The following is a 23660-nucleotide window of genomic DNA, read 5'->3' on the forward strand; positions in this document are numbered from 1 at the left end:
AGGACTGGGGAAAAAAATATTTGCAAAACACAGTAACCAATAAAGTATTAGTAACTGGAATACATAAAACAAAAACAAACCAACAAAAAACCTCTCAAAATGCAACAGTAAAAAATCCAATTAAAAATGAGCAAAAGACATGAACAAACATTATACAAGATAGTACATTCAGATGACAAACTAAGAAATAACAAGATTTTCAACATCATTGGCCATCATGGAAATGTAAATTAAAGAACAATAAGATGTCAGCACTACACACATTATCAGAATGGCTAAAATAAAAAAAAAAAAGAAAGAAAATAGTGGCAACACCCAATGCTGGAGAGAATGCAAGAGACTGGATCACTCATATACTGCTGATTGGAATGAAAAATGGTAGAGCCATTCTAGAAAACAATTTATCAGTTTCTTATAAGACTACACATGCAATTACAATATATAGTAGACAGAAAAACAACACCCACACAAAGATGTTCACATCCTAATCCCCAGAATCTGTGAATATGTTACTTTAGATGGCAAACAGACTTTGCATATATGATTAAATTAAAAATCTTGAGATGGAAAGATTATTCTGGATTATCCTGATAGTCCCAATGTATTCACAACGGTGCTTATAAGGGGAACAGGGAGGCAGGAGACTCAGCGTCAGAGAAGGAGATGTGATGACAGAAGATGAGGTCAGAAAAAGAGAGGGAAGAATAGGAGAGAAAGAGAGAGAGAGATTGAGATTTGAAGATGTCATGCTGCTGGGTTTGAAGATGGAGGAAGTGGTCATGTGCCAAGGAATGTAGGTGACCTCTAGAAACGAGAAAAGTCTAGGAAGCAATTATCTTCTAGAGCCTCCAGAAGGAACACAGCTCTGCTGACAACTTGATTTTAGTCCAGTGAGAGTTCTGATCTCCACATCTGTAAGATATTTAATTTGTATTAAGTCTCTTAAATTTGCTGTAATTTGTTACAGCAGAAACAGGAAATTAATGCACCATACAATCCAGCAATTGCACTCTTGGCCATTCATCCCAGAGAAATGAAACCTTACGTGTACATAAAAACCTGAATGTGAATGTTCATAACAGCTTTATTCATAATATTAAAAAAATTGGAACCAGTCCAGGTGTCCTTCAATAGGTGATGATCAAGCAAATTTTGGTACATACATACCATGGATTATTATTCAGTAATAAAAAGGAATGAACAATTGATACATGCAATTTGGATAAATCTTCGTGAGATTGCACGTAGTGAAAAAAGCCAATCTAAAAAGACTATATATGTGTGATCCTATTTACATAACATTTTCGAAATGACAAAATTTTGGAAATGGATAACAGATTACTATTTGCCAATGGTTAGGAATGGAGGGGAAGGGAAGGAGTGTCGGTGTGATTATAAAATTGCAACATGAGTGATACTTGTGATGATGGGACTGTTCTTATCTTGACTGTGGTACTGGGTACAGGAACCTACACATGTGAGGAAATTGCATAGAACCAAATACACATACACACAACTAGGGAAAACTGAATAGGATTGGTAGATTGTATCTATGTCAATATCCTGGTTATAATATTTTAATATTGTTTTTGCAAGATGATACCATTGAGGAAGACAGCTCTGGTGGTGCAGTGGTTAAAGTGCTTGGCAGCTAACTGAAAGGTCAGTGGTTTGAACCCACCAGCCTCTCTGTGGGAGAAAAACGTGGCAGTCTGCTTGCATTAAGATTTACAGCCTTGGAAACACTATGAAGGAGTTCCACTGTTCTGTAGGGTCACTATGAGTTGAAATTGACTTAACAGCAGTGGGTTGGTTTGGTTTATCGTTGAAGAAAACTGGGCAAAGTGTACATGTATATTATGTCTTATAACTGCATCTGAATCTAAAATTATATCAATAAAAACTTCAGTTTAAAAAAAGAGTCTTATGGAGTAAATGTCATTGTGTTAGTTAGTTGACATTGAGTAGACTCTGACTCATGACAACTCCATGTGTGCAGAGTAGAACTGCTCTGTAGGGCTATCAAGTCTGCAACCTTTCAGAAGCAGATCACCATATCTGTCTTCTGAGGTACCTCTCAGTGGGCTCAAACTTCCAACCTTTTGGCTACTTGTCAAGCGCTTAACTGTTTGCACTACCCAGGGACTCCCCAGATCAATAAAATTTTGGTGGTGAGAACTTTGGTAACTCTTTAAGAAGATTTCTATTGGTAGAATGGTTTAAGTTTTTGGCCAATGATTGAAAGTCATATTATCCTGCCCTGGCTATTCAATTACAGTCCATAATAGCCACACTCTTCCAGTTGTATTGATTCAATGTTTTCACTTTCTTCTCTAAGACTGGGTCCTCTGTACTTGCATATAGGTGGAAAACCTCCAGAAATAAATAAATTGAGCCTCGTCTACTCACTTAACTAAATGGGGCAGCTGTTTTAGGGAGCTAATGTTTAAATTATATAGTCCAGCATATTTGTAAAAATACCCTGAAGTAGTCACAACCAATTCCCTGTAAGGGCTATGGAACAGAAACTTGATGAATACCTGATGAAATGCTTTACTTGTTACCAATATTTAATTCTTCTAATGCCTACCTTTCTAAGATTTGGCATGTATTAACAGAAACTCTTTTATTAGCGTATATGCTCGTCAGTGATTGAAATGACACATGCACATGAAAAGAAAACCCTATTTAGCCAGAATTTTCTTTTGTGTACTAATTTTCTTTTCATTAGTTACAGTATTGTCTGATTTTCTAAAACGTTTTATCCATCATAATGATTTAGATTTAGACCAATCCATGAATCTAAATTTAAACTCAGATTTAGCAAATTCTCAGTATCTGAACTAATGGAGAATTTTATACAGAGGTGATACTCTATGTATTTTTAAATCAATTTTATATTTTTAAAACTTAAGAATAAAAAGTATAAAAATCTAATTTTTTTTTTTTAAGACCTGATATAAGAGGTTTCAAATCAATGAAGCATCTTTTGTGGGTCTAAAAAATTGCCACTGCTGAAGTGGAGAATATAGAGTTTTAATTTAGTTATTTGAGTGGCAACATGCTGAAATAATACTGTTCTTCATAACTATGTTATTATGCTATGTGTTTTGGTTTGGGTACATATTCATAAACAGTAATGTAACTTTAAATAATTTTGTAATAATAACTGGCTATATTCTAAATGTTGGCTGTGAATAGAAAGTAATTTCAGCTTAATTAGCTGCTTACTTCTACATGCTAAATTAGAGCCACATTACAAAATAAAAACTTTTAAATTATATAGGGAAAAAAATCTCCAAACATAATTACCAGAATCTCTACAGGAAGATATAATTACTATGGCCTAAATTCTTTCTTAAGCTTCATTTTTGTATCTCTCACAGAAGCCAACAGACACAAACTGCATACATATCTAAGGGCTGAATATCAATTTACTATGAAATCTTCTGGGCAATGTCCAAAAACTAATGGAGGATATAACACGAAAACTTAAAGTGAACATTTTCAACTGTGTATAGTAAAACCAATTTGAGACACCACCCGCTCCTTTTAGGAGCAGGGATCCGGAATGTTCAATGCTAACCTTGATTTTCCAATCAACTCACTGTCTGCCCTTGAAGAACTTATTTAATTAGTCTGTGTCTAACTTTATGCATCTGTAAAATGGAGATAATAAATATTCATTTACCTCTTGGGATGTTTGGGGAATTCATGATTGTAAAGTGCAATGAGATTTGTGGATGAAAATTATGTATCCAAGTGCAGAATGAAGAGCATATCAGATGTTATGCTCTGCTCTGTGTCTAGCACATTCTGGGTAAGCAGTAAACATTTCTTGATAATAGCTGCATTTTGTATAACTGTTAGAGCCAGAAAAGTGAATGAATAAGGTTGTTGAACAAAATGAAGAGACAACTATATTCTGGTAAATATAGATTATCTTACTTCTAATCCTACCATAGTGTAATAAGAAATAACCAAAGAAAGGCTATTCCAAAAAGGAACAACATGCTCAAAGGCATGAAAACTTGTGCAGTAAATGCATAAAGCTGGAGAGCAGATACATCGTTTATTGGTCAAAACCATGCTTTAAAGTTAATGAGAAGACCTCATTTCTAGTCCAATGCTACTTGACATGTGATCTTGGGTAAGCTATTTTGCTTCAATTGCCTTATTTGCAAAGGAAGAATAATAGTAATGATAATAGGACTTGTAAGATTTTTGTGAGGATTAATAAGATAATGCACATGACACTTATAATGTTTGACATGAGTGGTATCTATCACTCAATTGCTCAACTAATTATCTGAAAAATGACTACATGCCAAACTTTGTTATATATATTGTTGATACAGTGGTGAATGAATTTGATAAGGTTTCTACTTTCAAGAAAATTACATTCTAAGGTGTAGGTAGAAAAAGAATAAGGCAGTAAAGGAATGTAATAGTTTCAGATGATGAGGTGTGTTATGAGACAGATAAAGCCAAGTAATACTATACATTATTGAGGATCGATCAGAGCTACAAATTAGAATCACCTGGGAAGATTTTTAAACACATGGACGCTTAGACTCTAACCCAGAATAATTAAATCACAATCTCAGGTTTGTGGTCCACCTGCACTGGAGATAGGACGTGTCATCATCTAACATAGCAAAAAGAGGGGAAGAACAATCTGGAAAAAGGAATAGTGTTGAGATTTGTGTCTACACATTAAAATATCTAAAAAGAATTGACTATATGGATTGAGATCTTAGAAGAGATATTTGTGCATAGACACAGGTTTTGTAAACAACAGTCTATAGCTTATAGTTACATCGTATTTGAAGGTGAGATTGCCTAAGCAGAGTATTTAGAATGAGAAGACCAAAACTTAAGGTGGCTTCCATGATCCCCACCTCCTGTTGTTCATGCCCGTGTGTGATCCCCTCTCTTGACTGTTGGCAGGATCTGTGACTTGCTTCTATAGTTGAAATGGACATGATTATGCATATATTATTACACGATTACATAAGCATCCATCTTGTTGGAGTCTTTCTCTTACTTGCTGGCTTTGAAAAAGCAAATGACAACGATGAAAAACCCCAATGTGGCAAGGAATTACAGGTGGCCTCTAGAATATGAGAGTGGATATATTCAACTCTCTTCAGATATTTTAATAGCCAGAAATGAACTGAAGACCTTTCTTCTACAATTGCAATACACTGAATTCTGTCAACAATCTGAGCAAGCTTGGAATCAGATCCTTTTCTAGTCACACCTCAGATGAGACTTCACCTTGACTATCACCTTGATCACAGCCTTCTGAGACTCTAAGCACAAGACCCAGGCAAGCAATACCTGGACTTCCAACCCACAAAAAACTGTGAGATAATAAATATGTAATGTTTAGTGCCACTAAATTTATTGTAATATTGTTACTCAGTAATAGATAACTCACACACTAGGTAAAAGGTTCATTGAAGGAGAAGGAGAAACATTCCTAAATGTGAAAACAAAACAAGATGAGAGTTATATAAGACAAGGGGTATGTTATGGTATCCATAAGTTAAGTTTAAATACTTTTGTAAAGGTAGTGTAACATGATGCATAAGTTTATGTGTTTGCATTTCACCTGAAGGGGCAGTCAGAATCCACACTTTGGGAGTGTTTGGTTACACACAGTTAGCATTATAGCACAAAAGCTGTTCTCAAAGTAGCTACCCAAGCTCTTCAGTTACCCCTGGCTTAATAAAACACGGAAGATTTTGCTAACTGCTGTTGTTGTAAGCTGCTGTAGAGCCGACTCCAACTCATGGCAACCCCATGTATAACAGAGCAAAAGGTGTATCTGAGCCCATTGCTGCAGCCGTTGTATCAATTTATCTCACTGAGAGTTTCCATCACCTTTGTTGGCCTTCCGCTTTACCAAACATGACGTCCTTCTCCAGCAATCTGTCCCTCCTGATCATGAATCCAAAGTGATGAGTCAAATTCTTGGACAATATTCTGTGATCCATAGGGTCTTCCTTGGCTACTTTTTAGAAGTAGATTTTCTGTCTTAGTCGGGAAGATCTGCTGAAACCTGTCCACCATGGATGACCTTGCTGGTATTTGAAATACCACTGGCATAGCTTCCAGCATCATAGCAACATGCAAGTGATCACAGTACAACAAACTGACAGACAGCTTGCAAATTAGTAGCGTTAATATCAGCAATGAGTTTTATTTGCAAAAATTACAGATGTGATAGTTATCATGATAAATTTTAGAAAGGAGCTGTCATGATGATTTTTAAGGTATATGGTTTGAAAAATATAAGACATTCTTCACTCTTATAAGAACAGAATATTATATTTATTACAACCAGTAGCACTTAGGGAAGGCACTTGAGGTTTCATTCCTAATGATCCTATGTCCAATCTTGACCTCTAAGGAATTTGGATTATGTGATGAAGACTACAAAGTAACAGAATTCTGCCTCTGGACTCTTGGTGTGTCCGCTTTGAGTAAACCTTACATGCAAGGTGGTGGCTGGAGCACTTAAATGGGCAAAGAACAATAAGTGCCCCAGCTAACGGTACAGGTTTCAAGAACTATTTTTGTACTTGTATTTCCACAGTTCCCTTAAAATTATGTGCATGTATGACAGAATTTTATCTGAGATTTGCTTTCATGATAACTTCCTAAATGGCTCTAGTAATCTACCAAAATAAAACGAAGAGTTGTATGTAACCAGACTGATTTAGGCCAGTTCAAATAGAAGGAGCTTCAAGAAGAGAATGGTCCATATTTTGGTGTGCTGCAAAAGCTATCAAGTAAGACAAGAACTAACAGTTGTACTTTTTATTTGTCATTTAAGAGTTCAATGGTTCTCTAGCAAAAGCAATTTCAGGGACTAAGAGTCCAAACCCAGATTGCAGTAGGTGATAAAGAAGTGTCCATGAGTGTAGAATACTTTATTTGTTCCAGAATGTTAGCTGAGGAAGAAAAGAAAGGGATAAGGAAGTAGCTAGATTTCAAGATACAATTTGTTATGGATTGAATTGTGTCCCCCCAAAATGCGTGTCAACTTGGCTAGGCCGTGATTCCCAGTATTGTGTGGTTGTCCTCCATTCTGTGATCTGATGTGGTTATTTTGTGTGTTGTAAATCCTAACCTCCATAATGTTAACGAGGCAGGATTAGAGGCAGTTACGTTAATGAGATGACTCAATCTATAGAATTAGGTTGTATCTTGAGAGATAAAAGAGCGAATTGAGCAGAGAAGACGGAGACCTCTTACCACCAAGAAAGAAGTGCTGCGGCTGTCTTTGGACTGAGTACCCTATGCTGAGAAACTCCTAGACCAGAGGAAGATTGATGACAAGGACCTTCCCACAAACCCAACAGAGAGAGAAAGCCTTCCCCTGGAGCTGGCATCCTGAATTTTGACTTCAAGCCTCCTAGGCTGTGAGAGAATAAGCTTCTGTTTGTTGAACAGAACAACACTTGTGGTATTTCTATTACAGCAGGACTAGATAACTAGGATACAGTTTAGAGGAAATAATATTTATTCTGAGAAGAGCTCAAGATGACAGGTAAGTTGAAAATTCAATTAGAAAGGGAAAACTTGAATGGAGGAATATGCTTGGAGAGGTGAGAGGACAGGATCAAGAAGAACATCCAATATGTAGATCGCTTCCTTATAAAACCATCTGAGGTCCTTGTTACAAGGAGATTTGGGGGCCCCAAACAATGCTTAATAACTCACAATCTCTGAGAATAGAGTTTGGGATTTTTCAGGCTTAATTTGATATGATCACACTGAAGTTTAAGAAACACTGATCTAGAGTGTGGATAAATAATGAAAATTTATAATTAAAAAAAAAAAGAACAGCTCTAGCATGGAAATGGGAACTAATCTAGATTAGTACTAGAATTGCAAAACATTGGGAATCCAGATAATTCTCCTGAACTTTTAGAAATAATTATGTCCTCGATTGGGAGGTTTTCTACAGCAGCGTAAAACATCTGTAGTGCAGAGTCACTACTTGAAAGATTTTTGCTCCCCCTACTCTTATACATAGGTTTCTATCACTTATTATCTCCCTTTTCTGTGTGATTTAATAACTGCTTTATATTTGTTTTCCAAAGCAGAATATTTTCTGGCTCCAAGTAGAGCCTCTCGATTTGCTATTTTGTTTGTTCTTTCCTGCCCTGAATCTTCCACTACCTAGTCACAGACTCAATCACGGGTATGCCTTTCATTAATCTTTGTGTTCTACATAAATGCCCAATTCATTTCAAATCTACACGTTTACAAACATCCCTTCCAATTCTCCCATTGGAGCATGTTGTTGCTGTTGTTAGGTGCAATTAAGTCTATTTCAACTCATAGCGACCCCATATGACAGAGTAAAACTGCCCCAGAGGGTTTTTTAGGCTGTAATCTTTACAGGAGCAGATGGCCAAATCTTTCTCCCATGGAGCCATTGAGTGGGTTCCGATGGCCAACCTTTCAGTTATCAGCCAAGTGCTTAACCATTATGCCACTTGGGTTCCTTCCAGTGGAACATAAGACTTGATTTTCAAATTTAGGATGTAGTGGAAAAGACCTAGGGAGCATATTGTAACTTGTAAATTCTTGGGCCCTCCCCTTAGAGACTGTGATTCAGCACCTCTGGCCTCAAGAATCTCAACCTGCAGGAAACTCTCCATCTGATTCTGAAGCTGGGCAACCTGGACATGCTTTCCAGAAACCTCTCCAAGGAGTATTCCCTGCAAGTTCAAAATGATTTCAGAGTCTGACAAAGCTGCCAGAAGTGCTAATGAAATCTTTGGCAGCATTAAGAACTATATAATATCCAGGTCAAGGAAGGTAAGTCTCTGTTCTCTACCCTGGCCAAATTGAACTTGAAATATTATGATCGATTATGCATACCATATTTTAAGAAAAATATGTGTTACTGTGTGATACATTTTGACCCAGTGAGTGCAATTCATATCATCCATGCCGATGGCGTATAGAGTTCAGGTCACTGTCAGGATGGTGTTTATATACTCTTGTGGCTGAAGCTCTCTGCCAGAAACTTGGAAATACTGCCCTCTAATCTCCACTTGCAAGCACTCTTAAACTATACTGTAGAGAGTTGCTTAATTTAAATAATAATAAAGCATTCAACCTGGAATAGGCATAATATGACAAATGAGGATCCAATTTATGATGTCCCATAATCTCTTGTAGTTGTTGTGTGCTGTTGAGTCAATCCTGAATCGTAGCACCACTGTAGAACAGAGTAGAATTGCCCCATAGGGTTTCCTAGGCTGTAATCTTTAGGGGAGCAGACCACCAGGTCTGCTGGTGGGTTTGAACCACTGCCCTTTTGGTTAGCAGCTGAGTGCTTAGGCGCTGCACCCCCACAATCTCTCAAAGCCCATTTATGTTTCAAAATCTATCTGAGTCTAAAAATATTAGGGATAAGACATCTTCTGGGTCCCCTATGTCACTTGAAGTTCTGAGGGACAAATAAATGTTCCAGTCCAGTTCAGTTACTGTTGATTTCAACTCATGGTGACCCCACGTGTGTCAGCGTAATTGTGCTTCACAGTCTTCAGCGGCTGTTTTTTGGAAGTAGATCACCAGACCTTTCTTCTAAGGCACCTCTGGGTGGACATGAACCACTAACTTTTTCAGTTTGCCAAAACCAAATCAAATCCATTGTCATCAAGTCGATTCCAACTCATAGCAACCCTATAGGACACAGTAGAACTACTCCATAGGGCTTCGAAGGAGCAGCTGGTGGATTCAAACTGCCAACCTATTGATCTGCTCAGCTTTTAACCACTGCACCAGCAGCCCAGCACAATAACTCTTTGTACAACCTGGGGACTTCCATACAAATGCTAGAATCATAAGATTTCTGATATATTTGTATATTTCCAGATCTCTTCTCCCTCTTTCTCTCCTCTCTCTGTTTCTGTCTCCTGGCAAATCGAAGACATATTTTTTCCAGGGTAGGGGTTTTCAACAATGCTACACATTATAATCACTGGGGTTCTGTTAACAATATTAATATCTGAGGCTCCAACCCAGAAAATAATCGTTACAAATTTAAAAATGAGAAACATTTCCTTTTTAACCTTCAAGAATCTGAAGTTCCCAGTCTTCCTTCCTACTATATTTAAAAAGAAAAAAACTCACTATTTTTAACTCAGTCATTATTTCTCTATTATAGAAAGTCTTTCCTTTACAGTGAGATTAGAAATCCCCTCAATGTTTCACCCACTCAAAATAAAACTTTAAATTTCAATGCTTTTCCAGATTGCTTAGTTTCCCCCATTTTTTCAAATGCTCTCGGTGGAGATGGATAGAGTGTTCCTTTTTCTTCAAAATATGATACCTTAAATGTGTTCCATCTTTCAGATGATGGTCACATAAATTTTAAACAAAGATTCACTAATACACTTATGTGTTACATTTCTTAGCAATTCAAGCTGTTCCACAGTGCAAAGATTCACCTTTAGGTTTACATATGCTGGAATATTCAAGAGGAGGCTGGAAGACTATTCACGCTGTATAAGGTAGAACTAGATGGCACCTTCTCTCCTCTAGTGCACACAAGAGTGTGTGTGTACGCGCGCACACACACACACACTCATCCAGATTCCATGAATCTCTCCTATTACCAGATGTAAAAATCTCTCCTGAAATAAACAGGGCTAGAGATGATTTAATATCCTCAGTTTTCAGAATCTTTCTCAAAATAGTCAACCTACAATTTTTACTTTTAAAAACCTTAGCAAACTAACATATAACTTCTGAGTTCTGATGCCATGAATTGCTAATGGAAGTCTTGGTAAATCTGTAGAAAATACATTCCATAGCTTATTCTCGTGTTCAGTATTTTATTTTCCAATGGAGATGCTATGTCTAGACACTGCTGTTGATTAGTTTGCTTTCAAAAAAAGAAAAAAATCAGGCAATTGAAAGAAGCTGACTTGTGCCAAAGCTAGTGGAGAATCTCATTAAGTTATTTATTTGTTGTAATGGCTTCTAATTTCCCATGCATTGCCAAAGCTTCAAATTTGTAGCTGAAGTACCAGCAACAAATGGAAAAATACGACAGTTGCAAAGATGAAAATAAAACAAATTAGCTATCAAATCTATCATATAATTTTATAAATATTTATAGTTTAATATTTCTTTAAAAAATATTAAGCATAAATATTCCTGGCACCACTCCTATAATGCACTAACGTGGATTTTAGAAATATCACTTTGTCTTTTTTAATAAGATGAAAACACAGTGTTTAGAGTAATGGCTGGTTTATTTTAACGTAGTCAAAATTCCTTGCTGGTATTTCATGAGAATATGAGTACTGAGCCAATTAAACTGGCAGGACAAGGAAAAAAAAAAAAAAAAGTCAATGTCATGTTTATTAACCATTGAGAATTTTAAGACCGGGACTTCTAAGTTTGTTTTTCTTGATTCTAACACACAAAAAATGTGAAATTTAGTTAGGATTTTAGGCAGAGAACCCCTTTTCTGATAAATATTGGCCAGATCTGTGAAAACTGTGAAACTATGAATACTTCAAGCATTAGAAGATATTAAACTTAAAAAATTTATAAACATGAATTTGCTTCTACTTAAATAATACCGAGCCCTGGTGGTGCAGTGGTTAAAAGCTTGGCTGCTAACCAAAAGGTCAGCAGTTCAAATCTACCAGCTGCTCATTGGAAACCTTATGGGGCAGTTCTACTCTGTCTTATATGGTTGCTATCAGTCAGAATTGACTCGACAGCAAAGGTTTTTTTTTTTTTGTAAATGATACTGGCTCTGTTGCCCACTGCCCTCAAGTAGATCCTGACTCATAGCAAACCCACAGGGTTTCTGAGGCTGTAAATCTCTACAAAAACAGACTGCCACATCTTTCTGCCGTGGAGCCCTTGGTGGTTTCGAACAGCTAACTTTTCCTTTAGCAGTTGATTGCTTTAACCACTGTACCACCAGGGCTCCTTCTGACTCATTTACCACAGTACTTATCAAGTTTTCCTTCTGGAGTATAATTAATGGCAAAGGAGAGTGAATCTGCACCCCTAAAGATGTATGAGACAAGTACAAAGCAGTCTGCCTGGAATGAAAGCACAACATATTTTAAAGTCTAGTGCTAAATAAAAAATAACGATAATTTAGGTGGACACTTGAGACTGTGTTGGCATCTCCCATCTGGAGGGGGGATGGGAGGATAAAGAGAGTTGGAAGCTGGCAAAATTGTCACGAAAGGAGAGACTGGAAGGGCTGACTCATTAGGGGGAGAGCAAGTGGGAGTATGGAGTAAGGTGTATATAAACTTGTATGTGACAGGCTGACTTGATTTGTAAATGTTCACTTGAAGCTCAATAAAAGTTAATTAAAAAAAAAAAACATAATCATTAGAGCTTGCATTGGATAGTTAAACATACATGGTATTTGGCCAATCCTCAATTATTTACACAAATAGTATAGTGATCTGTAATGCTTTCTGAGGCAAAATGAGAAAAAAAGAACAATATATGAACTTTACTTAAATATGTTACATTTTTGTTTAACGCTGAAGTTATATCCTTTCTACAGTTTGGTCTTAAATGCCTTTCTATTATGAAGTGATGAGATTGTAGATGGTAATTATAATTTTTTGTGGCATCACTTAGGAAAATAGTTACTCTAAAAAAAATAATAATGATAATTTTACACAGTAATGAATACATGTTTTAAAGAAAAATAATAAAATACAAATTTTTTTCTCTCAAATTATCTAGTAATTTCAATAGTCCTGATCACAAATACCTCAGTATGAGAAGCATATACTTAAGAAATTAGCCAGCATTTGAAAATCTCAAAGCATTTAGGGAAGTTACATTCTAGAAGGATTTATCCAAAAATTACACTGCTATTTTTTTTGAATCACATAAAAATTAAAAAAAAAAGGGAGCACCTGGAGTTAAAATCTACAAGGAAAAAGCAAGAGTAGAATAAGACAAAATAGTCACTAGGCAAATGTGATTAAAAAATATAATCGGTTAGCTTCACTATATGGGTGAATTGTAAGATATTTTAATATTTTAATAAAGAGGATGAAAGGACTAAATGCTATGAAGGGGTTGTGAGTGAAGCATGTATTCAGAAGAGATTGTTATTACATATTATGTAAGAAATGAAAGACAACCGACAAAACTCTACTATAATTTGCAAAACATATAAACTATACCAAACTATGACCTGCCACACAGATATCTAACCTTAAATTATTTTAACACCAGCTCATTTCGACATATATTTTCTTAGATACAACCACAAACAAATTGTTTCAACAGTAACTCCATCAACCACATGGGCTATTGTCTTACAAATGTAAAACTATGGATAATTTCAGCAACTCCTCTAGTTTACAAATTCTGACCAATCTCTGCCCAGATCTTATTTACTATTAACATCTACCCAAAACCACCCTGTAACTAACCCCAGCCCTCCAAAGACACCCCTCCTTTCCCCAAACTCTGTAAGACCTTTCCCTAACTCTTCCTGTGTTAAGATAGGTTCTCTCCACTACTCAATGAGTTTAATGAATCTAGCTTTGTATGATCCACACATTTTCCTTGTGACCTTGGTATGGCCACTTGGACAGATATTTTATAATAGTATCAATATTGTCAGTATAATTATGCCAAAGTTTTGTGATTGTCCTTTTCTATTTAAATTTAGTTTTACTCTCCCCATTTCTTCTATGGCCAGGTTTTTAATCCAAGACCAACCCAAGCTTGATGGCTGACTCAGATGATCAGATTGGTATAAGCGCTTTAGTCCATGTTGTTTGGTAACTAATTGGGTTTCTGTCTTTACGTCTGATGAACTCAGCCTCCTCTGTGTTTCACTTGGCTCTGCAGGCCTCCTTGATTTATGGATCCTCCCTCCAACTGAATTGAGTACATAAAATATTTTAATATAAATTGACATATGCACTCTATTTTTAACATTTTTGGTTCGGAAATAATCAAGTGTTTTAAATTAAGTTACAAAATTAAGGACATTCAGACTTATAGTCTCACCTGTTTTAACTTACTCTTCTACCAAAATAGAAATATTTATAAACGTTAGCATAAATTACATAAAAAACATCAGTGTTAAAACTAGTCAGTCTAGTCTTGGATGTGGAACATCAACCTCCAGTAAAAGGTGAGAGAAAAAAAGAGAAAGCAGGACTCAAAAGGTTACCAAAAATTGATTTAAAAATTCATCTTTTTAGAATTAGTGTCAAATATTGGACAAAGGAAAGATCTTTGGTTTTATAAGTCTAATTTTCATTAGGGAAAATGGCCCAATATATACTCTTTTGAATTACAAATATGAAAGCATACACTGCATGTCTGAAATTAAACTAGAAAAGTTTCATGGGTTTTTTTCACATGTTCCAATCAACCTATTTCATATTTTCAGCTGAACTGCTAGTAAATGATTGGTGTTTTCAGCTATAAGTTATCAAATACAAAAACAATATTCACCCAGAATATTACAATGGGCTGACTGATTTCCTTTAATTACCACTATGGACTAGTCATAAAAATTACTGAATAAAAAACATCCTACACTGAATGCATTGGTTTGGTTAATTGCTCTAATACTCTTACTGCTATAAATATGGCTATTGCCAATTTTCTATCACTGCAAATTGGAAACATCATTTTTTTTTTTTGCCTTCTTTTCTTTTCCTTCAATTAGCACATTCTAAAATATAAGTGGGTGAGCATTAGCTTTGGGGAGAAAAAAACAGTGATTGAAAATTTTACCAGTTAAATAGAAATAAATGGTGGGATAGAGACATGTCTTTTAGATGATGTTGTATGGTAAATAGAAAATGTATTTATTGCCAATACTGATAATAAAGGAATTATCTTTCGTTGGCAGAAAAATGTAAAAGCACTTCTGAGATGGCAGATTGCAGAACTGAAGACAGGAAATTACTGGTTAAGGGAGGCAGTATAATATACTGGTGTTGGAGACAGATCTCATTTTGAACTGCAGTTCTGCCAGTATTAGTTGTGTGGTCTTGGAAAAGGAACATTTGTTTACGTAACTTTAAAACAGAGGTAATAAATACAGTGTTTTTATTTCATTTTTTGGTTTTGCATTCTAGCATCGACTTTCACATCATTTAATTTTTCCCCTCTTACTAGTTGCCATCAAGTCAATGCCAACTCATAGTGACCCCATATGTGTGCGAGTAGAACTGCACTCCATAAGCCTTTCAGTGGCTGATTTTTCAGAAGTAGGTGGCCAGGTCTTTATTCCAAGATGCCTCTGGATGGACCAGAACCTCCAATCTTTCGGTTGGCAAGGGAGGGCATTAGCCATTTGCACCACCCAAGGACTCCTTCCCTCTTTTAGTCAATTTGATTCCATGTTGATTTGACATCACTCCATTCTAGGAAATCCTTAGCTTAAACTACCATATTCCACCCAACTAGTTACAATGACTGGTTCAAGATAAGCACATAGTTCATCTGGGGAAATATCTCCTGAGACTTATTGGAAAGAAGCTTTCCATCATTTCCAGTGTTTGAAGGTGTGAGCTTGTCTTCTCTGTAACTACAGAGATTTTTCAACAAAGATGGGAGAACCTAACGTACTGGCAGGAGTTAACAGGGTTAGACCTGGAGAACTTATCTTTTCCCACGTGGACCCAGAATCAAGTTGTGCATAAGCCATTATTATTTTCATCAAGTTGCCCATACGGGTCCATAATCAAGTTGTGCCAGAAGCCTCTTTTTGTTCAGGCCAGTTTTATTTTAGTTTTTTATCACTTGCAAATGAAGAAAATCTGATTCATTACTTAAAGTGTGTGCAAGTGCGTATGTACATGTGTGCATACATGCCGGTTATACTCTAAATTCCGAACAATGATGAAATCGCCAGTATGAGAAGTCTACTATCCAATCTGATCTGATTGGGTTGTATACACAAGATAGTTACACAGTGTTGGCAACTGAAAGCCATTGTTATTTGAAAGTAAACATCAAGAGCAGATTATTCACAGAAAGCAAAGAGTAAACAACAGAAAGAGATTTGAGGTGAACTGGTTTTCTGCACCCCTAGAGTGCCCCACTTAGCATCAGAAGAGAGGAACTGCTTATGTCTAAAAGGGAACCCATACACACAGCCCAATTACCCATGTCCAGTTCTGTGTCACTGGGCAGGCATGCCATGGACCAGGTGTCAGCAAGTCTCTCTCGCTCTCTCTCAGCAGATGTGTCATCAGGTCAGTTAGGTAAGGTATTTTCAGGTCGGGTACGGTATGAATGTGTTCACCTTTCTCTCTCTCTCTGTCCCTCTCCGTGGCTTTTCTTGACCAGTTTTGGACCCCTGTGTTTGCTGATCCACCTCTCAACCAGCAGCTTCAGGATAACCCTGGGCCAATGCCAGGGATAGGCCAGATTATGACAGCTCTCAAGGCAAAATTTTACAGGCAACCCCTAATAAGGTATATGCCAAGCTCTGTTCCATGGGCCATCTCGCCCACCACTGCCATCTGCTAGACTCATGGTTTCTGCCGTTGGCACCACTGCTGCTGTTTCTCTACTGCTCTGCGAGGCTGTGCTTGCCTCTGTTTCTCTTGGTTTTCAGTGTTATCAGCTCGGTGAGTGTTACCAGCTCAGTGTCACAGCCATTGATCTGTATGACTGCTCTTCTAGGAGGTTCTCAGTGCAGAGCCCGTGTCCAAGGGATGTGCTCCCTTCTTGGTTTTCATAAATGAGTAAGCCCCATCTAAGCCTCATGTTCTATGGTTTTTAATCAGTCACTGGACAGGCCCCACAGCCAATCCTGGTAAATGTTAACTACTCAGCAGCCTCCCGCACACCCAGTCAATCTGCATAAAGGTGGATAGAAAACTCTTCAATCCCTTGTAAGCCGCCTATGCAGGCAGCAAACTGACCAGTGCCTCGAAAGCCGCTTATACAGATAGAAAACTAACCAATCCTTTAGCACAACTGTGGCCTGACTAATCATTTCGGGAGAATTACATACTCAGGCCCAGAAGGCCACATAAAAGAAAACCCATTACAATGCATTACTTCTTTAGGAATATTGTGAGAATTAAGTGAGATGCTGTAAGTAAAGCACTTACCACAACACTTGGCACAAAGCATTCTCTCAATAATACACACCTAAGGTCGAATGGCATGTGAAGAGCTTAGTCAACAACAACAAAAATCGTTACAACGGCTCCTACCAACAGTAATTCTTCTCCACTATGCACTTAATTTCAATTCAACTCAGCAAGTACTTCTCCTTTTATTCATTAACCCAACCAATATTAGGTAATTTATTATGAACAAGGCATTGTGCCTAGCACACTTGGTTATATCGAGAAGTGTAATAATGATTACTTCAGTACTGTAGCTAATAAAAAAAAAGAGAGAAACCAATACTTTAGCAAATTGAATTACTTGTAATATCCCAAGGAGACAAGCATTTTGAGAATCATATAAACATTGTATGATTATATGCCAAACTGTGTGGTATGTAGGCAAATGAGTGCTATAGAAGATCTAATAAAGAAAAAAATGGTACACAGTAAGATAGAAATATTCTCCAGAGAAAAATGCTTAGGTGTTAAATTTTATTAGCTAACCTATAAAGATTACATATGTGAAAAATATGTCTAATAGCTCAAATATACTATTTCTACTATTTGCTCTTAGTGCTTTTTTTGCTTTATTTCGTGATATTTGTAAATCATTTCTTTCGTTAAATTCTTTTTGGTTGTTAGTCTTGCTTGAATACACCAGAGCCTTGCTATACTAGGGTCCCTGGGGGCTCTGTATTATCAGTAAACAATGTTAAAACAGGCCTCTTCGGGTATTTCCAATATTGAACACTTTTGGAGAGAGTTCTAAAAAGATTTAGCAAAGGATCATAGATTCTCAGCAACGGAAGACACTTGGGAGGTCACATACCCAATTCTCTTCCCAAAATATTTACAGTGAATTTCACAAAGTAACAGGTGGTTATTAAAAATCCTTTTTAGTATATGTAAAGGCAAAAAATAAGATAAAATTTTAGGAAGCAGAGTTAATGGAATCATGTTTTTTAGACAAGGAGAGGGTGGCATGTAAATTATCATTAAAATGACATGAAATCTAAGTCCTTCTAGCAATCTGATACCTTAATGGCTGATTGCTTATATCCAAGGGCAAAAAATAAAAAATAATTAAAAAAAAAAATCTCATCCTCCATCTTGCTGTCATTTTAAAGTGCGGCCAACTATTTAAAGTTTATGATAGTGAGTGATTCATGAGAGAACATGCTTGGGCCCCTTTGGTGGGGACTAGGGTATTAGGAGTGAATACGCATAGCCTAACCCTTGCTGCTGACTGATAAATGAGAGCGACTGAAGAAAGGGAGATTGACTGATTTCAAGGAAAACCTGACTAGATACCCTTAGATGCACTTCTATAAGTGTCACTTGTGTTCTCAGTGTGACGGTGTGAGTGAGTGCTGGTCCATTGATCTGCTCCTGAGGATTCGGCCCATTTTCACTTTTTTATGCTTTTGCTTTGTTTTGGCACCAGGACCTTAGCCCTCAGGAAGCTATTAAAGAAAACCTATTAGAAGAGAACTTTTCTCGCTCTTTTCAGCTTGGAAGGTTCAAAGGGATGACTCTTTTCTCCTTTTTGAGAACACATGTTAGTTGAATTTTATTTCTTTCGTGATAGTCTGTTTATTTCATGCACATTTCTTAATATGTTGTAATTCATCATATTTTGCTGAATTTTTGTTTATATTTTACTATTTACCTACTAAATTATGGAAGAAGTGTCAGGCTTCCGCTCACCGCTCTGCCCCCCCGCCCCCCCCCCCCAGTATCATCTGTTGTTATTAGGTGCCATCAAGTTGGTTCCTACTCATAGCAACCCTATGCACCACAAAACGAAGCACTGCCCGGTCCTGAGCCATCCTCGTGATCATTGTTATGCTTGAGCCCGTTGTTGCAGCCACTGTGTCAATCCCTCTCTTCAGGGGTCTTCCTCTTTTTTTGCTGACCCTCTATGCTACCAAACATGATGACAACATGTCCAAAGTATGTGAGACTAGTCTCGCCATCCTTGCTTCTAAGGAGCACTCTGGCTGTACTTTTTCCAAGACAGATTTGTTCATTCTTTTGGCAGTCCATGGTATATTCAATATTCTTCGCCAACACCATAATTCAAAGAGGTCAATTCTTCTTTGGTCTTCCTTATTCATTGCCCAGCTTTCACATGTATATGAGGCAATTGAAAACACCATGGCTCGGATGAGGTGCACCTTAATTTTCAAGGTGACATCTTTGCTTTTTAACACTCTAAAGAGGTCTTTTGCAGCAGATTTGCCCAAAGCAACACGTTGTTTGATTTCCTGACTCATCTAGCATTCCACATTTCCCATTCTGGCTCCAGATTAAGACTTGAATCCCATAGATAAATATCTCCAACTACACCTGATAAATAATATTGAAATAACCTTATAAATTCATGCTCATTAAAAAAAAAAAAAATCTGCTTTAGGAAATAATCGGGCTTACATCCAGTTTCTCTAAAGTATAACTGCCCAATCTTGGCCAGTTCTCCTGAGGAGTTCGAGATTATGCTAAAGTGAAGGGAGACAGACAGAAGCTTGAGCTCAAATCTAATGGCTTTCATTGATCAGTTTTGGAACCATAAATAAATTTCTTCACTCCTCTGAGCCTTAGTTAATGCATCTATTAAAAAAAAATTTATAATGTCCAAAAGTTGAGAGGACTTTATATGTGCTGTCCCACTGATTGCTGTGATTGCTTTAATTGATCTCTCTGGCTTGCTTGAAAGCCCCCTTCCCCTTCCCAGCTCAGCTAGATACCCTCTTGATCTCGTGTTGCCCATCAAAAACAGTATCTCTCTCAGATGAAGGTAGATTATTTTTCATTTACGTGTCCTTTAAAACACACATTTAGTATGTGTATATGAAAGGACTCCTCTAGGTTTTTGAGACTCATCAACAAATGAAACAGAAAAAAGAACTCTTGCCCTTCTTGTGTTTCAATTTTATATTTACAGTTCATTCTTTTTCTAGAAGCTCCCAATTACAAACATGCAGATTAATTAAATGAGATAATCTTTGCAATATTGTATAGATGAACCATGAACAAATGTTGATTCCTTTTCACAACTTAAAACTTTAGGTTTGGCTTTAGAAAATATTCAATTTCAATGGTAATTTATCTATTAATGAACTGTTTTAATTTGCGTTTCCCTAAAAACAGATCCTGAGAAAATTATGAGTACAAATAGTTTATTTAGGAGCTAACAGTAGGGAATACTAGTAGGGAGTAGAGAGGTGAGACAGGGAAGAGAAAAAGCAAATAAAAGGTGAATTATCACACAAGTTGGAGTCCCTGGGTGATGCAAATGGTTGAAGTGCTCAGCTGCTAATTGAAAGGTTGGAGATTCTAGTGCAACCAGAGGCACCTTGGAAGAAAAGCTTGGCCATCTACTTCCAAAATATCAGTCACTGAAAACCCTATGGAGCATAGTTCTACTCGGATACACATGGGATTGACAAGAGTTGGAATCAACTCAATGCAAGCTGGTAGCTCAAACCAGTGGAGCTTAAGCCCACTAGAAGTATAGAACATACAATTCAGAGTTATTCTGCCTGAGAAGTCAGGCAGCTGGGTTCTTCCTTCACCAATTTCTGTTATTAATTGCATAAGTTCTGTTCCTAAACCAAAACCAGACCTGTTGGTGTCAAGTCTATCCCAACTCATGGCAACTCCATGTTTTTTAGAGTAGAACTATGCTCCGTAGGTTTTTCAAATGTTGTGGTCTTACAGAAGCAGATCACCAGGTTTTTCTTCCACATCACCACTGGATGGAGCCTAGCTGGCACCACCAGCTTTTTGGTTATTAGTCAAGGGCAAACGGTTTCCACCTTTCAGGTGTCTAAGGGCTTTCCTAGAGAGAGTTAATTCCCTTATACTTTGGACATATGTACAGTGCCTTCAGGCAAAGATGCTAGCTGATTGGGATTTGGACCTATAAGCACAGGAATGCTAACTATTAAGGGGATATGAGCAGAGCGTCAACAGCATATGCTACATGAATCTTACATAATAATACTTGTAATGAAAGAACAACTATAATTGCTGTATCCTTAATACAGCTCAGGGTCAAACATGATCTAGGTGATGGCTCAGAAATTCAGAATGAGATCTGACTTCTCATTCTATTTATTCCCAGCATTCATTCTGGCATTCCTTCCTTCTGGTTCATCTTTCTAGGCTTTCTCTCTAATCTATCCCTACATTCCACGTTCTCCCCTTTGTTCCTCCTGTCCCTATGACACTGCCTTCAACTCACGGAGGAAACGCTGTTGGCTTCGTCTCCAAATAATCTTATTTTGACATTTTATATCACTTCTATTACAAGTACCCAGGAGTACAATAGCATCCTAACTGGTCCCCTGCTTCTACTATTACCCCTCTATACTTTATTCTACACCAAGAGGTCAAAGAGATCTTTTAAAATCATAAACCAAAGTATGTCAGTACTGTGTCCAAAACTTTCTCATCTCACTTAAAATAAAACCCAAAATTATTACCAAGGCCTATGACCTATGTTTGCATACAACCTTAAAAAACTTACTTCCTACAACTATCCCCCTCACTCAGTCTACTGCAGATACACTGGGCTCTAGGTTCTTGCCTCAGAGGATCCATATCTTCTCATTATTTCTCCAGATATCTGCAAGGCTCTTGCCCCCTTTACATCAGCTGTCTGATCAAGTATCACCTCCAAAGAAATTACTTTCCTGACTATTCTAACATACTATCCATTGCCATTTTTATCTCCTCAATAAACTTTATTTTTAGAGCACTTATCATTATTTGTTATCATATTATATACTCAGTTCTTATTCTTTTTAATCTGAGGTTTCATTCCTTGAACATTAGATCCAAGTGGGCAGATGCTTTATCTTCTTTGCTCAAAGGCTAGAATGGTGTTATGTTAATCAGAGTATGCTAGGTTATGCTTTATTAACAAAAACTCTAACTTTTCATGGATTAATACAGTGAAGGTATCTTTCATGCTCAGTCTGCATAGCAATGTTGGTCTGTGGCAGAGCTCTGCTCATCACAAACACTTAAAAATGCAGACTAATGGAGTTACATTTAGCCATGAGCTTCTAGCATCACTTGATCTTGAACACTACTCAAAAATGACATGAGTGATGACTCCCACTCACATGTTGTTGGCCAAAGCAAGTCACAAGTCAGCGGATGAAGAAGTTTAATCCTCTCAAGTGTCCTTGTGAACAGCCTAATAACGATCACAAATACTTAGATAGATTTGATAATCAATATGTATTTGCTGAATGAACAAATAAATGAGTAGGATGAATAAACCACATACCCTATAAACAAATTTAAAGATGTTTTTTCTTAACAGCTATGTAGAAATATAGATAAATACATTACATTTAAAATATAAAATACTTCATTAGATATGCTCCATGAGAATAGGACCTTATCTGTTCTATTCAGATCCCTGGCACCGAAAACATGAAAGACATGATAAGCCCTCAATAAATATTTGATGAATAAATAAATTGGCTACTTTGGTGAATGTACAGGTGCCTAATTCCCTGCACTTTCAAAGATACAAATTTTAAATATATATATGTTGTATATATATACACACACAGATAGATATAGACAGATACAGGAAAGCAGTTTATAATTAGTTGTTTCACATCAGAAATTTTAACTTAGGAATAAGGAAAGTGTGTAGAAATTGATTACTTTGGAATACCTGAACATAGTTGTTTTCTGTTCCAGATTATATTTATGGTTCTATTTAACATTTAATATACTTATGGAGACAGTTAACCTCGGCTTTTGTGTTCATAACATTTAAATACACATTTTGTGACAGTAATGGGTTCCTTCCAACATGAGAAGCAGGTTTCAGCGAACTCTTTTTGAAGTGAAATCTTGTAAGCATTGAACTTTATGGCGAAAGCTTTCCCAGACTATTACCTAAGCAACTCCCATCAAAGGCTTCTTTACAAATCATGCCTATAAAATATGTAAACACCCCATTACCCCAGGGAACCTCATTGAGGCCAACGGAGACAAAGAGAAAGATTGACTTCCACTCTAAAGACCCCTCATCACAAAGCTAATTTGGAAATTACAATTTCAATCTTACTCTCATTCATTTTTGTTCAGTCTTTGGACTTATTTATGATTTTCATATTGACAAGCTATGTTAGGACATTCAGCACATGCCCTGCATCTAAATTAGATTATTGCAATATAAATATATTAATTGGCATGCAGATTTAATGAAGCAATGAAAAAAAAAAAGAAAATAATACGACATTCTGGAAAGAAAAGTTCCTGAGAGGTATTTTTAAAGTGGCAGATTAGGATATAATCATGCATCTTCTTTGTAAATTATATAGGTCAGCCTGCAGACTATTACTTACAGTTAGCACTTATTGAGAATTTCCTATATGCTCAGTGTTGGTGTAAGTGCTTTGTATGTATTAACTCTCCAAATTCTCACAACATTGTAAGGAAAGTTCTATCGTTATCCTTCTTTTTACCATTGAGGAACTGAAACTTAAAGGACTTGCTTGA

General features: G+C 36.8%; 1 protein-coding gene across 5 annotated transcripts in view; it reads right to left on the reverse strand.

The window, feature by feature from the left end:
- CCSER1 (coiled-coil serine rich protein 1) overlaps window positions 1-23660 on the reverse strand; it is a 1577476-nt gene that overhangs the window by 622380 nt on the left and 931436 nt on the right. The window lies entirely within an intron of this gene.

This window comes from Elephas maximus, chromosome 5 (assembly GCF_024166365.1).
Source record: "Elephas maximus indicus isolate mEleMax1 chromosome 5, mEleMax1 primary haplotype, whole genome shotgun sequence".
Classification (NCBI taxonomy): domain Eukaryota; kingdom Metazoa; phylum Chordata; class Mammalia; order Proboscidea; family Elephantidae; genus Elephas; species Elephas maximus.